The 11646-nt window shown below is 38.4% G+C and overlaps 1 pseudogene; it reads right to left on the bottom strand.

The window, feature by feature from the left end:
• Nucleotides 1-2701: 2701 nt before the first annotated feature.
• LOC112305367 (lipoyl synthase, mitochondrial-like) lies at nucleotides 2702-3104 on the bottom strand (annotated as a pseudogene).
• Nucleotides 3105-11646: the final 8542 nt, after the last annotated feature.

The raw sequence follows: 11646 nt of genomic DNA, 5'->3' as shown, positions 1-11646 counted from the left end.
AATTTCAATGTCTCTGGTTATATTTTGCTTGCTTATTTGTATTGTTGATTAGGTTCCACTTAGAGGTGAGATCATATGGTATTTGTCTTTCACCGCCTATCTTGTTGATAATTGTGTTTGTTGTCTTTTTACTCTTCATAGTTTTGATCATCTTCTTTTTCTTAGATAAGTCCCTTTAACATTGCATATAATAAGGGCTTGGTGGTGATAAACTCCTTTAACTTGACCTTATCTGGAAAACACTTTATCTGGTTTTCTATTCTAAATAATAGTTTTGCTGGATAGAGCAATCTTGGATGTAGGTCCTTGCCTTTCATGACTTGGAATACTTCTTGCCAGCCCCTTCTTGCCTGCATGGGTTCTTTTGAGAAATCAGCTGACAGTCTTATGGGAACTCCTTTGTAATTAACTGTGTCCTTTTCTCTTGCTACTTTTAAGATTCTCTCCTTATCTTTAATCTTGGGTAGTAATTATGATGTGCCTTGGTGTGTGCTTCCCTGGATCCAAATTCTTTGAGACTCTGTGGGCTTCCTGGACTTCCTGGAAGTCTATTTCTTTTGCCATACTGGGGAAATTTTCCTTCATTATTTGTTCAAATAAGTTTTCAATTTCTTGCTCTTCTTCTCCTTCTTGCACCCCTATGATTTGAGTGTTGGAAAGTTTAAAGTTGTCCCAGAGGTTCCTAAGCCTACCCTCATTTTTTTTCTGCATTCTTTTTTCTTCATTCTGTTGCAGTTGGATGTTTATTTCTTCCTTTGACTCCAAATCATTGATTTGAGTCCCCCTTTCCTTCCCTTCACTGTTGGTTTCCTGTGTATTTTTCTTTATTTCCCTTCCTAGCTTTCACTTTTTCCTTTATTTTGAGACCATACTCAACCAATTCTGTGAGCATTCTGATTACCAGTGTTTCGAATTCTGCATCTGATAGGTTAACTCTCTCTTCATCACTTAGTTCTATTTTTGGAGTTTTGATTTGTTCTTTCATTTGGGCCATATTTCTTTGTCTCAGCACACCTTTTACATTTTTATGGGTGGAGCCTCAGGTATTTGCCTTGGTGGACAACCCATTTCACTGTGTTGTGTTTCTGTATGTCAGGAAGGGGTCAGAGAGGGAACAATGCTGCTTGCTCAGCTCTCTGCAGCTTTCAGTCACTTTGCCTGCTACCCACAAGCAAATTAGGCCCTTCTGGTGCTCATTCCTGGGTGGGTGTGTTTGTGTACTTTCTAGGACCCTTTGCGTCTCTCCAATGAACTCTCATGTAAGTCTGGGAGTTTCTCCTGCCACTGCTACCCCTACAGATTTTTAGAGCCAGAGATTTTGATGCTCTTTTTGACCCACGCAGGAACACTGGGTTGCACTATCTGTCTCACTCCCCAGTTGTTCCTCCTGGTTTATCCACACACAAATGTGGGACAGCCAGGTCCACCATCTGCTGCCTCGCCCACTCTGTCCTCATCACCACCTTGCCTCTTGTCATCTCTGCTTCAGCTGCCTCTCTCCATCCCTCCTACCAGTCTGAATGAATGTTTCATCTTTAACTCCTTGGTTGTCAGACTTACATACAGTTCAAATTTCTGTCAATTCTTGTTGTTTTTTGTTTTTAAATGTGTTGTTATCCTTCTTTTGTTTGTGCAAGGAGGCACAGTGTATCTACCTATGCCTCCATCTTGGCTGGAAGTCTCATGTTCTTTTTTTTTTTAAGGTTTTCTAAAATTTTTTTAAATGTATTTGTTAAAATTATACTGAAACAGTAAACTCTTACAAAGATGTTCTATGATTATATCATAGCAAGCAATTGTTTACTGGGATAAAAGGATATGCTAAAAGACAAATAAATAATTATCATTAAAATTGTATGGTTTATTGACATTTTTCTTAAAGCAAAAAATTGGGTTCATCCAGTGAAGTACAGGCATTCTGCCCCCACCTCAGGTAGTAAATGGAATCAGGTTTTAAAAATTCCTGTGATCTTGAATGTCTTGTTAAATGTTAGAGGGCTTTTGTTTTCCTGCTAGCCACTAAATTTTTCAGGAAAAAACTCTCCTGCTTTATATAAAGAACCAAGGGCCACTTGCAGTATAATGAAATCCAAGTTCATTTCCTACTTTTTCTCAGTATTTGAACTTTTCAGGAGTAATGTATTCTTGAATCTTAAGGTGGAGCTTTGTTGGCTGAATATATGGTCCTAAAGTCAAACTGTCCACATCTGCCTCATGAAGAGCTTTCATTGTTGCATATACTAGCTTGTTATTCTAGCCTAAACCCAACATTATAGACATTTTAGAAATCACAACAGGCTGCACCTTCTTGGTATGTTTCAGTACATGTAGAGACTGGTTGAAATTGGCCCTGGGGTCACAAACTTTCCTCTGGAACTGTTTCTATGTTATGTGTATACACATCTAATCCCAACAGAGTGAACTTTTTCTATTGCTTTTAGATCTCCTCTGAAGTTTGGTGTGAGACATTCCACAAGAATTTTTGGATTCCTTTCCTTTAAGTATGATTCAGTCCTTGCAAAGTGCTCAGGTCCTCCATCAAGCATATCATCTCGATCCACAGATGTCAGGACAATATAATCCAGACCCCACTCTGCAATTGCCTTTGCAGTATTTTAGGGCTCATTGGCATCCAGTGGAGGTGGTTTTCTTGCAGTCTTAATGGAACAAAATCTACAACCTCTTGTACATGTGTCACCTATCAATATGATTGTGGCTGTGGCAGTGGCATACTCTTCCCCTCCCCAACACTCTCCACTATTGGGACATCACGCCTCCTCGCACCCTGTATGGAGACTTAAATTCCGCAAAGTATTTTTCAGTCTATTTTAATTTTTCCCCATGGAAATCTTTGTCCTTAGCCATGGAGGTAGTCTTAACTTTTCTCCTTTCTGGTGTTTTGTTTCCTTTATATTCATGCCAGGTGCTCCTGTCTGCAAGATCACCAGATACAAAATCTCGAAGGTCTGGTCCATTCTGCAAAAACTCCTTTTTTTTTTTTTTTTTTCTGGCAAGGAACTAACTGCTCTGACTGGACTGTGTAAGTATTTTCCAAATTACTGGGGCCTCACAGTGCAGAGGATGATCCCGCAGCATAGAGACATCTCCCTCTTTGTTTTCTAGCAGAGTCAATGGATCTAATTTCCAGGAAAATACCTCATGTTAAGTGTTCTTATCACAATACAAAATGATATGCCCTGATACATGTGTATATATATTACATGTTTCATTAGTTTTACTGATTTATATTTATATACAATGAACAATTAATATACAAGAAAATCTACCCATTTCATGTGAATAGTTCAATGAATGTAGTCACATAAGTATCGCAACTGAGAGGACATTTCCATTTATCATGTCAATTTGCAATCACTTTCCTCTTACTCCTTAACAACCACTGAACTGCTTTCCTCATAGATTTGCTTTTAGTAGAATTTATTACACACTATGTAGCATTTTGGGAGTGACTTCTTTCAGTTGCATAATGTTTTTAAGATTCATCCCTGTTGTATCAGGAGTTTGTTTCTTTTTATGGCCAAAAAAAGTATTTTATTGTACGGATATTTCACAATTTATTTACTTATTCACCTATTGATGGACACTTATGTTGGTTTTGTTTTGAATATTATGCCTATTATGAATAAAACTGCTATGAGCATTTACATAAAGCCTTTGGATAAACATATGTTTTGTGGACCCTAAGGAAGAACATACCTATTAAGAAGGGTTCCTGGTGGCTAACTGGTCTCAAGTTTTAAAAAACAGGGCCTAGCAGCCTTTTCTAAATGTACCAGTTATACAAACTGCAGTTCAGAGAGAAGCTTGAACTACCTGGCTTCACACTGAACTGCCTGCCTGCATTGTGTTCCTGCCATGTAAGCCAGTCCTTATAAAGGAGGTCCTGGAATTGTATTTCAACCAATAGGACTGAGGCTTTTTCTATTCAACTGGAGCTGTTCAACTATATACCCACCCCCATCAACTTCTTCACCAACCAATCAGAACTACTCCATTCTGACCAATCGGTACAGTGCTTTTTGAATGAATCAAACTGTGAGGATTTGAAGTCCTCATTGCTTGAAGATGAACCAATCAGGGACCAGGGGCAGGGACTTCTGTCCATATAAGTCAGCTCCTCTCTGGCTCTGAGAGCACACTCCCTTTCCACTGAAAACTGTAGAGTGTGTTTCCCCAGTTGGAGTTGAAACATGGAAGATGAAACAGGGACGATGTAGCATCAGAGCAGAGAGAAGGAAAAGAGCTGTCTAGCTGGAGAGGGGCCTTGCCCCAGGCCCCCCTAGCAGCTTAAGTTCTGAATTACAATCGATCTGTTCCACAGCTGAGCTATATATGTTACGATTGAGCTGTTTGCCCTGAATAAAATTTCCATCTTCACTGTACCTCAAATTGGGAATTCTTGTTGGTGTTGAATTGATGCCAACAAACTTTGGTTGACAGTTTTCACACCTAGAAGTAGGATTGTTAGGCTGTATGATGTGTATATCTCACTTTATATGAAACAGCCAAATTGTTTTCCAAATGGCTATTTTACATTTCTGTCAGCTACTTGTGGTAGAATGTGATAACTTTTCAGTTCATGTTTTTAATTTTTTACTACACATATGTATCCATAAATCATATGTAGTTTTGCTTTGTTCCTTTTACACAGATATGCTGTACTGCAACTTGCATTATTTTATTTTTCTTTTTTTAACTTGCATTTTTTTATTCCACATTTTCAGATCTATGTTGACATATGCAACTGATTTAATTTTGTGGTGTTCCATTGTCTAAATATGTCATAAATTTTAATCCATTCTCTTATCCATTGACCATTTGTTTTCAGTTCTGTGAATGCTCTATTTATATCTTTGCCTATGTTTTCTTGGGTCACTAGTCCTTTCATTTCTAGTGCTTCTTCATATAATTTGCACACAAGATTGGGCAAAAGTAGGTTTACAGTTGTTCATATGAAAAATGGTACACTAATTAATAAATAATAATACAAGAGCAAACTCTGTGTTGTACATACTCACAACTGCAAACATACTTTTGCCCCACCCTATATTTATTTGTTGACTACATTAGGTTACAAAAAAATTTCTCCTAATCTGTGGCTTACCTTTAAGTTTATTTATACTGTATTATATTGTACAAAAGTTTTTAGTTTTAAGGTAATATCAGTCTTTTTATAGGCCGTTTTGCTTTCTGGTTTTAAGAATTCTTTTCTACACCAAGGCTACAAAGATATTCTAATTTTCTTCCAAAAAACTGAAGTTTTGCTTTTTATACTTAAAATTTTAATTTATCTGGAATGTATTTTATGATATAATGTAGTAGTCTACCTTCATGTTTTTTCCAAATGGAAAAGTCAGTTGTCCATTACCATGTTTAAAGGTCTGTGTATTAGTTGCCTAGGGCTGCTGTAACAAAGTACCACAAACTAGGTGGCATAAAAAGTAGAAATCTATTCTCTCAGAGTTCTGATGGCCGAATGTTTGAAATGTGTCAGCCAAACCATGTTCTCTCTGGGGACTCTGGGGCACAGGTGGCAAACACAAGGCAATGGTCCATATCTGGCCCTCCACCTTGTTTCATCTGGCCCTCCACCTTGTTTCTACCTGGCAGAAGCACCGAGCTCCTTGCCCCCTAGTTAAGGAGTAGTTGCATTTATACAGTCTTAACATTACATTCAGCCCCTTGAAGGAAACTGTGGGGCTGATGTGGCCCCCGGTGAAAATGAGTTTGACACCCCAGCTCTAGGGAGAATCTGTTTCAAACATTCTCTTAGTTTCTGGTGTTGACCGTTGATTGTTGTTGTTTATTGGCTTGCAGCTGCGTAACTCCAACTTCTTCCTCCCCTGTAACCTGCTATTCTCCCTTTGTGTGTCAGGGTCTCTGTATTTCTTCTCTTCGGAGCTGGTTTGTCCATAGATTTCCTTGGTCCTGCTCTGCCAGAGGCCATGTCTGGGCTGGTTGCCTCTAATCCAGCATAGGATGGACACGGTGCACCCTGGGACTGCCAGCCCCCTTTCTTTCTTTTTCTTTTTTTTTTATTGCGTTGTTGCACTGGCTAGGGCATCTGGAATAAAGTTGACTAGAAGTGGTGAGTAGACATTTGTCTTCTTCCCAATTTTAGGAAAGGGGCTCTTTATTTAACCAGGAAGTATGATATCAGATGTAGGTTCTTCCTTAGAAGCCTTTTATTACATTGAAGATGGTCCTTTTAATTCCTAATAAATTGAGCCCTGGCTGGTATAGCTCAGTGCATTGAGCACTGGCCTGTGAATCCAAGGGCTGCAAGTTCAATTTCCAGTCAGGGCACATGCCTGGGTTGCCAGCCAGGTCCCCAGTGGGGGGTGTGCAAGAGGCAACCATACATTGATGTTTCTCTCCTTTTCTTCCTCCCTCTAAAAATAAATAAAATCTTTAAAAAAAATCCTAATCAACTGAGTTTTTAATCATGAATGAGTGAATTTTTTTCTTATATTGAATAGTTTCTTATTGAAGATTTTGTTCTTTTAATACATTTTTTTTTACTGTTGTTCAAGTACAGTTGTCTCCATTTTTACTCCACCATGCCCCCTGCCCCACCCATCCCTTCCCTCCACCCTTGACCCTACTCCCCCTTTGGCTTTTTCCATGTGTCCATTATACATGTTCCTTGATGGCCCTTCCCATATTACCGCTGTAAACCCTCTCCCCCCTCCTCTCTTATTAGTGTCAGTTCTTTATTTCAATGTCTATGGTGGTGTTTTGCTTGCCTGTTTGTTTTGTTGATTAGGTTCCACTTATAGGTGAGATCATATGGTATTTCTCTTTCACTGCCTTATTTCACTTAGCATAATGCTTGCCAGTTCTATCCATGCTGTTGTGAATGGTAGGAGCTCCTTTTTTCTGCTGCATAGTATTCCACTGTGTAAATTTACCAATATTTTTCACCCACAATGAGTGAATTTTTTCAAACGGCTTTTCTATGTGCCAAAAAGAGTATTATATGGTTTTTCTTTTTTAGTCTGTTAAAGATGAAATACATTGATTTTTTAAAAATTTTTTATTGTTATTCAATTACAGTTGTGTGCCCTTTCTCCCCAACCCTCCACCACACCCCAGCTGAACCCCCTCCCTCCCCCACCCCCACCTTCACCCTTGATTTTGTCCAAGTGTCCTTTATAGTAGTTCCTGTAATCCCCTCTCCTCACTGTCCCCTCCCCACTACCCCCGGACTATTGTTAGGTTGTTCTTAACTTCAATGTCTCTGGTTATATTTTGTTTGCTTTTTTCTTCTATGGATTATGTTCCAGTTAAAGGTGAGATCATATGCTATTTGTCCCTCACCACCTGGCTTATTTCACTTAGCAAAATGCTCTCCAGTTCCATCCATGCTGTTGCAAAGGGTATAAGCTCCTTTTTTCTCTCTGCTGCGGAGAATTCCATTGTGTAAATATACCATAGTTTTTGATCCACTCATTTGCTGATGGGCACTTAGGTTGCTTCCATTACATGGCTATTGTAAATTGTGCTTCTATGAACATTGGGGTGCACAGCTTCTTTTGGATTGGTATTTCAGTGTTCTGAGGGTATAATCCCAGCAGCGGAATTGCTGGGTCAAAGGGAAGTTCCATTTTTAGTTTTCTGAGGAAATTCCATACTGTTTTCCACAGGGACCTCACCAGTCTGCATTCCGACCAACAGTGCACTAGGGTTCCCTTTTCTCTGCATCCTCTCCAACATTTGTTTGTGGATTCGTTTAGGTTGGCCACTCTGACTGGTGTGAGATGGTACCTCATTGTGGTTTAAATTTGCATGTCTCTGATGGCTACTGATGCTGAGCATCTTTTCATATGTTTCTGGGCTCTCTGTATGTCTTTCTTGGAGAAGTGTCTGTGCAAGTCCTTTGCCCATTTTTTAATTGGGTTGTTTGTCTTCCTGGAGTGCAGTCATGTGAGTTCTTTATATATTTTGGAGATCAGGCCCTTGTCTGAGGTATTATTAGCAAATATGTTTTCCCATACTGTTGGTTCTCTTTGTAATTTGGTGCTGTTTTCTTTAGCCATACAGAAGCTTTTTATTTTGATGAGGTCCCATTTGTTTATTCTTTCCTTTATGTCCCTTGCTTTAGGGGACATGTCTGTGTGGATATTGCTGCATGGAATGTCTGAGATCTTCCTGCCAATGTTTTCCTCTGGGACTTTTATGGTGTTACGACTTATATTTAAGTCTTTTATCCATCTTGAGTTTATTTTTGTGTATGGCGTAAGTTGGTGATTGAGTTTCATTTTCCTCCACGTAGCTGTCCAGATCTCCCAACACCATCTGTTGAAGAGGCTGTTTTTGCTCCATTTTATTCTCCTGCCTTCTTTGTCAAATATTAATTGACCGTAAAGACTTGGGTTTATTTCTGGGCTCTCTGTTCTATTCTATTGGTCTATGTGCCTATTTTTATGCCAGTACCGGGCTGTTTTGATTACAGTGGCCTTGTAGTACAGTTTGATATCAGGTATTGTGATCCTTCCTGCCATGTTCTTCTTTCTCAAAATTGCTGGAGCTATTCAGGGTCGTTTATGGTTCCATATAAATTTCTGAAATGTTTGTTCTATATCTGTGAAATATGTCATGGGTAGGTACTCTAGTAGGGATTGCATTGAATCTATGAATTGCTTTGGGTAGCATGGCAATTTTGATAATGTTAATTCTTCCAATCCATGAGCATGGTACATGCTTCCATTTGTTTGTGTCTTCCTTAATTTCTTTCTTCAGAGTTGTGTAGCTTTCTGCGTACAGGTCTTTTACCTCCTTGGTTAGGTTCATTCCTAGGTACTTTATTTTTCTTGTTGCTATATCAAATGGGATTTTTTTCCTGATTTCTCTTTCTGCAGTTTCATTGTTGGTGTACAGGAATGCCTTTGATTTCTGAGTATTGACTTTGTATGCAGCTGTTTTGCTAAATTCATTTATTAGGTCGAGTAGTTTTTTGGTGGAGTCTATAGGATTTTCCATGTACACCATCATGTCATCTGCAAACAGTGACAGTTTCATTTCCTCCTTTCCAATTTGGATGCCTTTTATTGCTTTTTCTTTGTCTGATTCCTGTGGCTAGGACTTCCAATGCTATGTTGAATAGGAGTGGTGAGAGAGGGCATCCTTGTCTTGTTCCTGCTCTTAGTGGAAAAGCTCTAAGTTTGTGTCCATTGAGTATGATGTTGGCTGTACGTCTCTCATATATGGCCTTTATGATGTTGAGGAATGCTCCCTCTATTCCCACTTTGCTGAGGGTTTTTATCAGAAATGGGTGCTGTATCTTGTCAAAGGCTTTTCTCACATCTATTGATATGATCATGTGATATTTGTCTTTCCTGTTTATGGATGTATTATGTTTATTGATTTGTGAATATTGTACCATCCTTGTATCCCTGGGATGAATCCCACTTAGTCATGGTGTGTGATTTTTGTACTGTATTGCTGGATGCGGTTTGTCAATATTTTGTTGAGAATTTTTGCATCTATGTTCATCAGCAATATTGGCCTGAAGTTTTCTTTCTTCGTTGTGCCTTTATCTGGTTTTGGGATTAGGATGATGCTGGCTTCATAAAAAGAGTTTGACAGTCTTCCATCAGTTTGGATTTTTTCGAATAGTCTGTGAAGGATAGGGGTTAGCTCTTCCTTAAATGCTTTGTAGAATTCTCCTGTGAAACCATCTGGTCCAGGGCTTTTGTGTGTTGGGAGTTTTTTGATGATTGCTTCAATTTCATCTGCTTATATTGGTCTGTTCAGGTTTTCTGGTTCTTCTTCATTCAGTTTTGGAAGATTATATTTTTCTAAAAATGTGTGCACTTCACCTAGGTTTTCACATTTCTTGGCATACAGTTTGTAGTAATTTCTCACAATCCTTTGTATTTCTGTGGTATCAGTTGTAATCTCTCCTTTTTCATTTCTGATTGTGTTTATTTGGATCCTCCCTTTTTTCTTGATGAGGTTATTTAAAGGCTTCTCGATTTTGTTTATCTTTTCAAAGAACCAGCTCCTGGATTCATTGATGCTTAGAATTGTGCTTTTAGTCTCTATGTCATTTAACTCTGCTCTGATCTTGGTTATTTTCTTCCTTCTGCTTGCTCTGGGCTGTCTTTGTTGTTGTTCCTCCAGTTCTTGTAGGCGTAGGGTTAGGTTGTTTGTTTGAAAAGTTTCTATCTTTTTAAGGTAGGCCTGTATTGCTATGAACTTCCCTCCCAGGGCTGCCTTTGCTGTTTCCTATAGGTTTTGGGTTGTTGTGAGTTCATTTTCTTTTGTTTCCAGAAAGTTTTTGGTTTCTTCCCTAATCTCGTTCTTGACCCATTCATTGTTTAATAGCATGCTATTCAGTCTCCATGATTTTGAATGTTTGGGGTTTTTTCTTTGGGGTTGGTTTTTAATTTCAATCCCTTGTGGTCAGAGAAAAGGCTTGATAGGATTTCAATTTTCTTGAATTTGTTGAGGCTTGCTTTGTGTCCTATCATGTGGTCTATCTTTGAGGAAGTTCCATGGACACTTGAAAAGAATGTGTATTTTGCTTCTTTGGGATGAAAAGCTCTATATATATCAGTTAAGTCCATTTCCTCTAGAGTATTGGTAAGTGACACAACATCCTTCTTGATATTTTGTTTCGAAGACCTGTCCATTTTTGACAGTGGGGTGTTAAAGTCCCCTACTATAATTGTGTTGCTGTCAATATCTTTCTTGAAGTCCTCCAAGATTTTCTTTATGTATTTGGGTGCTCCTATGTTGGGTGCATATATATTTACAATGTTTATGTCTTCTTGGTGGATTCCTCCTTTGAGTATTATGAAGTGACCTTCTCGGTCTCTCTTTATAACCCTTCTTTGGAAGTCTATTTTGTCTGATATGAGTATTGTTACCCCTGCTTTTTTTTCCTGTCCGTTTGCTTGGAAGATTTGTTTCCAGCCCTTCACTTTCAGTCTGTGTAGGTTTTTTGTCCTGAGATGGGTCTCTTATAGGCAGCATATGTGTGGGTCATGTTTTCTTATCCATTCAGCTATTCTATGTCTTTTGATTGGAGCATTTAATCCATTTACATTTAAGGTTATTATTGATAGGTAGTTATTTATTGCCATTTTTTCCTATCTGTGTTCCTCTCTCTCTTTTCCTTCCGAAATACATTGATTTTGAGTGCTAAGGCAAACTTGGATTTCTAGGATAAACCCTACGTGATCCTGTGTTGACAGCCCTTATAGATTGCTGTTTCAGTTTGTTTTTAAAAACAATTTTTATATTCATGTTTGAGATATATTGATATGATAATCCTTTCTTGAGATGTCTTTGTCTGGCTTTGGTATGTGGGTAATGTTGGCTCATAAAATGTGTTGAAAAGTGTTTTTTCCTGGAAGAGTTTGTATAGAATTGTTTTTATGTCTCCTTAAATGCTTGGTATAGTTCACTTGTGCCATCTGGGTCTATACTTTTGTCTGTGTGTATGTGTGTGAAGGTTGTCAGGTACAAATAGAATTTATTTAATAGGACTTTATTTTATTCAAATTTTCCCCTCTTCAGTGAAATTTGGCAGTTCATGCCTTTTCAATGACTTTTTCATTTAAGTTGTTGAGTTTATTTGCATCAAAATGTTAACAGAATTCCACACTGCTTTAACTG

Source organism: Desmodus rotundus, chromosome 4 (genome assembly GCF_022682495.2).
Source record: "Desmodus rotundus isolate HL8 chromosome 4, HLdesRot8A.1, whole genome shotgun sequence".
Classification (NCBI taxonomy): Eukaryota; Metazoa; Chordata; class Mammalia; order Chiroptera; family Phyllostomidae; genus Desmodus; species Desmodus rotundus.
Note: the sequence above shows the minus strand (reverse complement) of the source record. Positions and strands in the feature narration are given on the sequence as shown.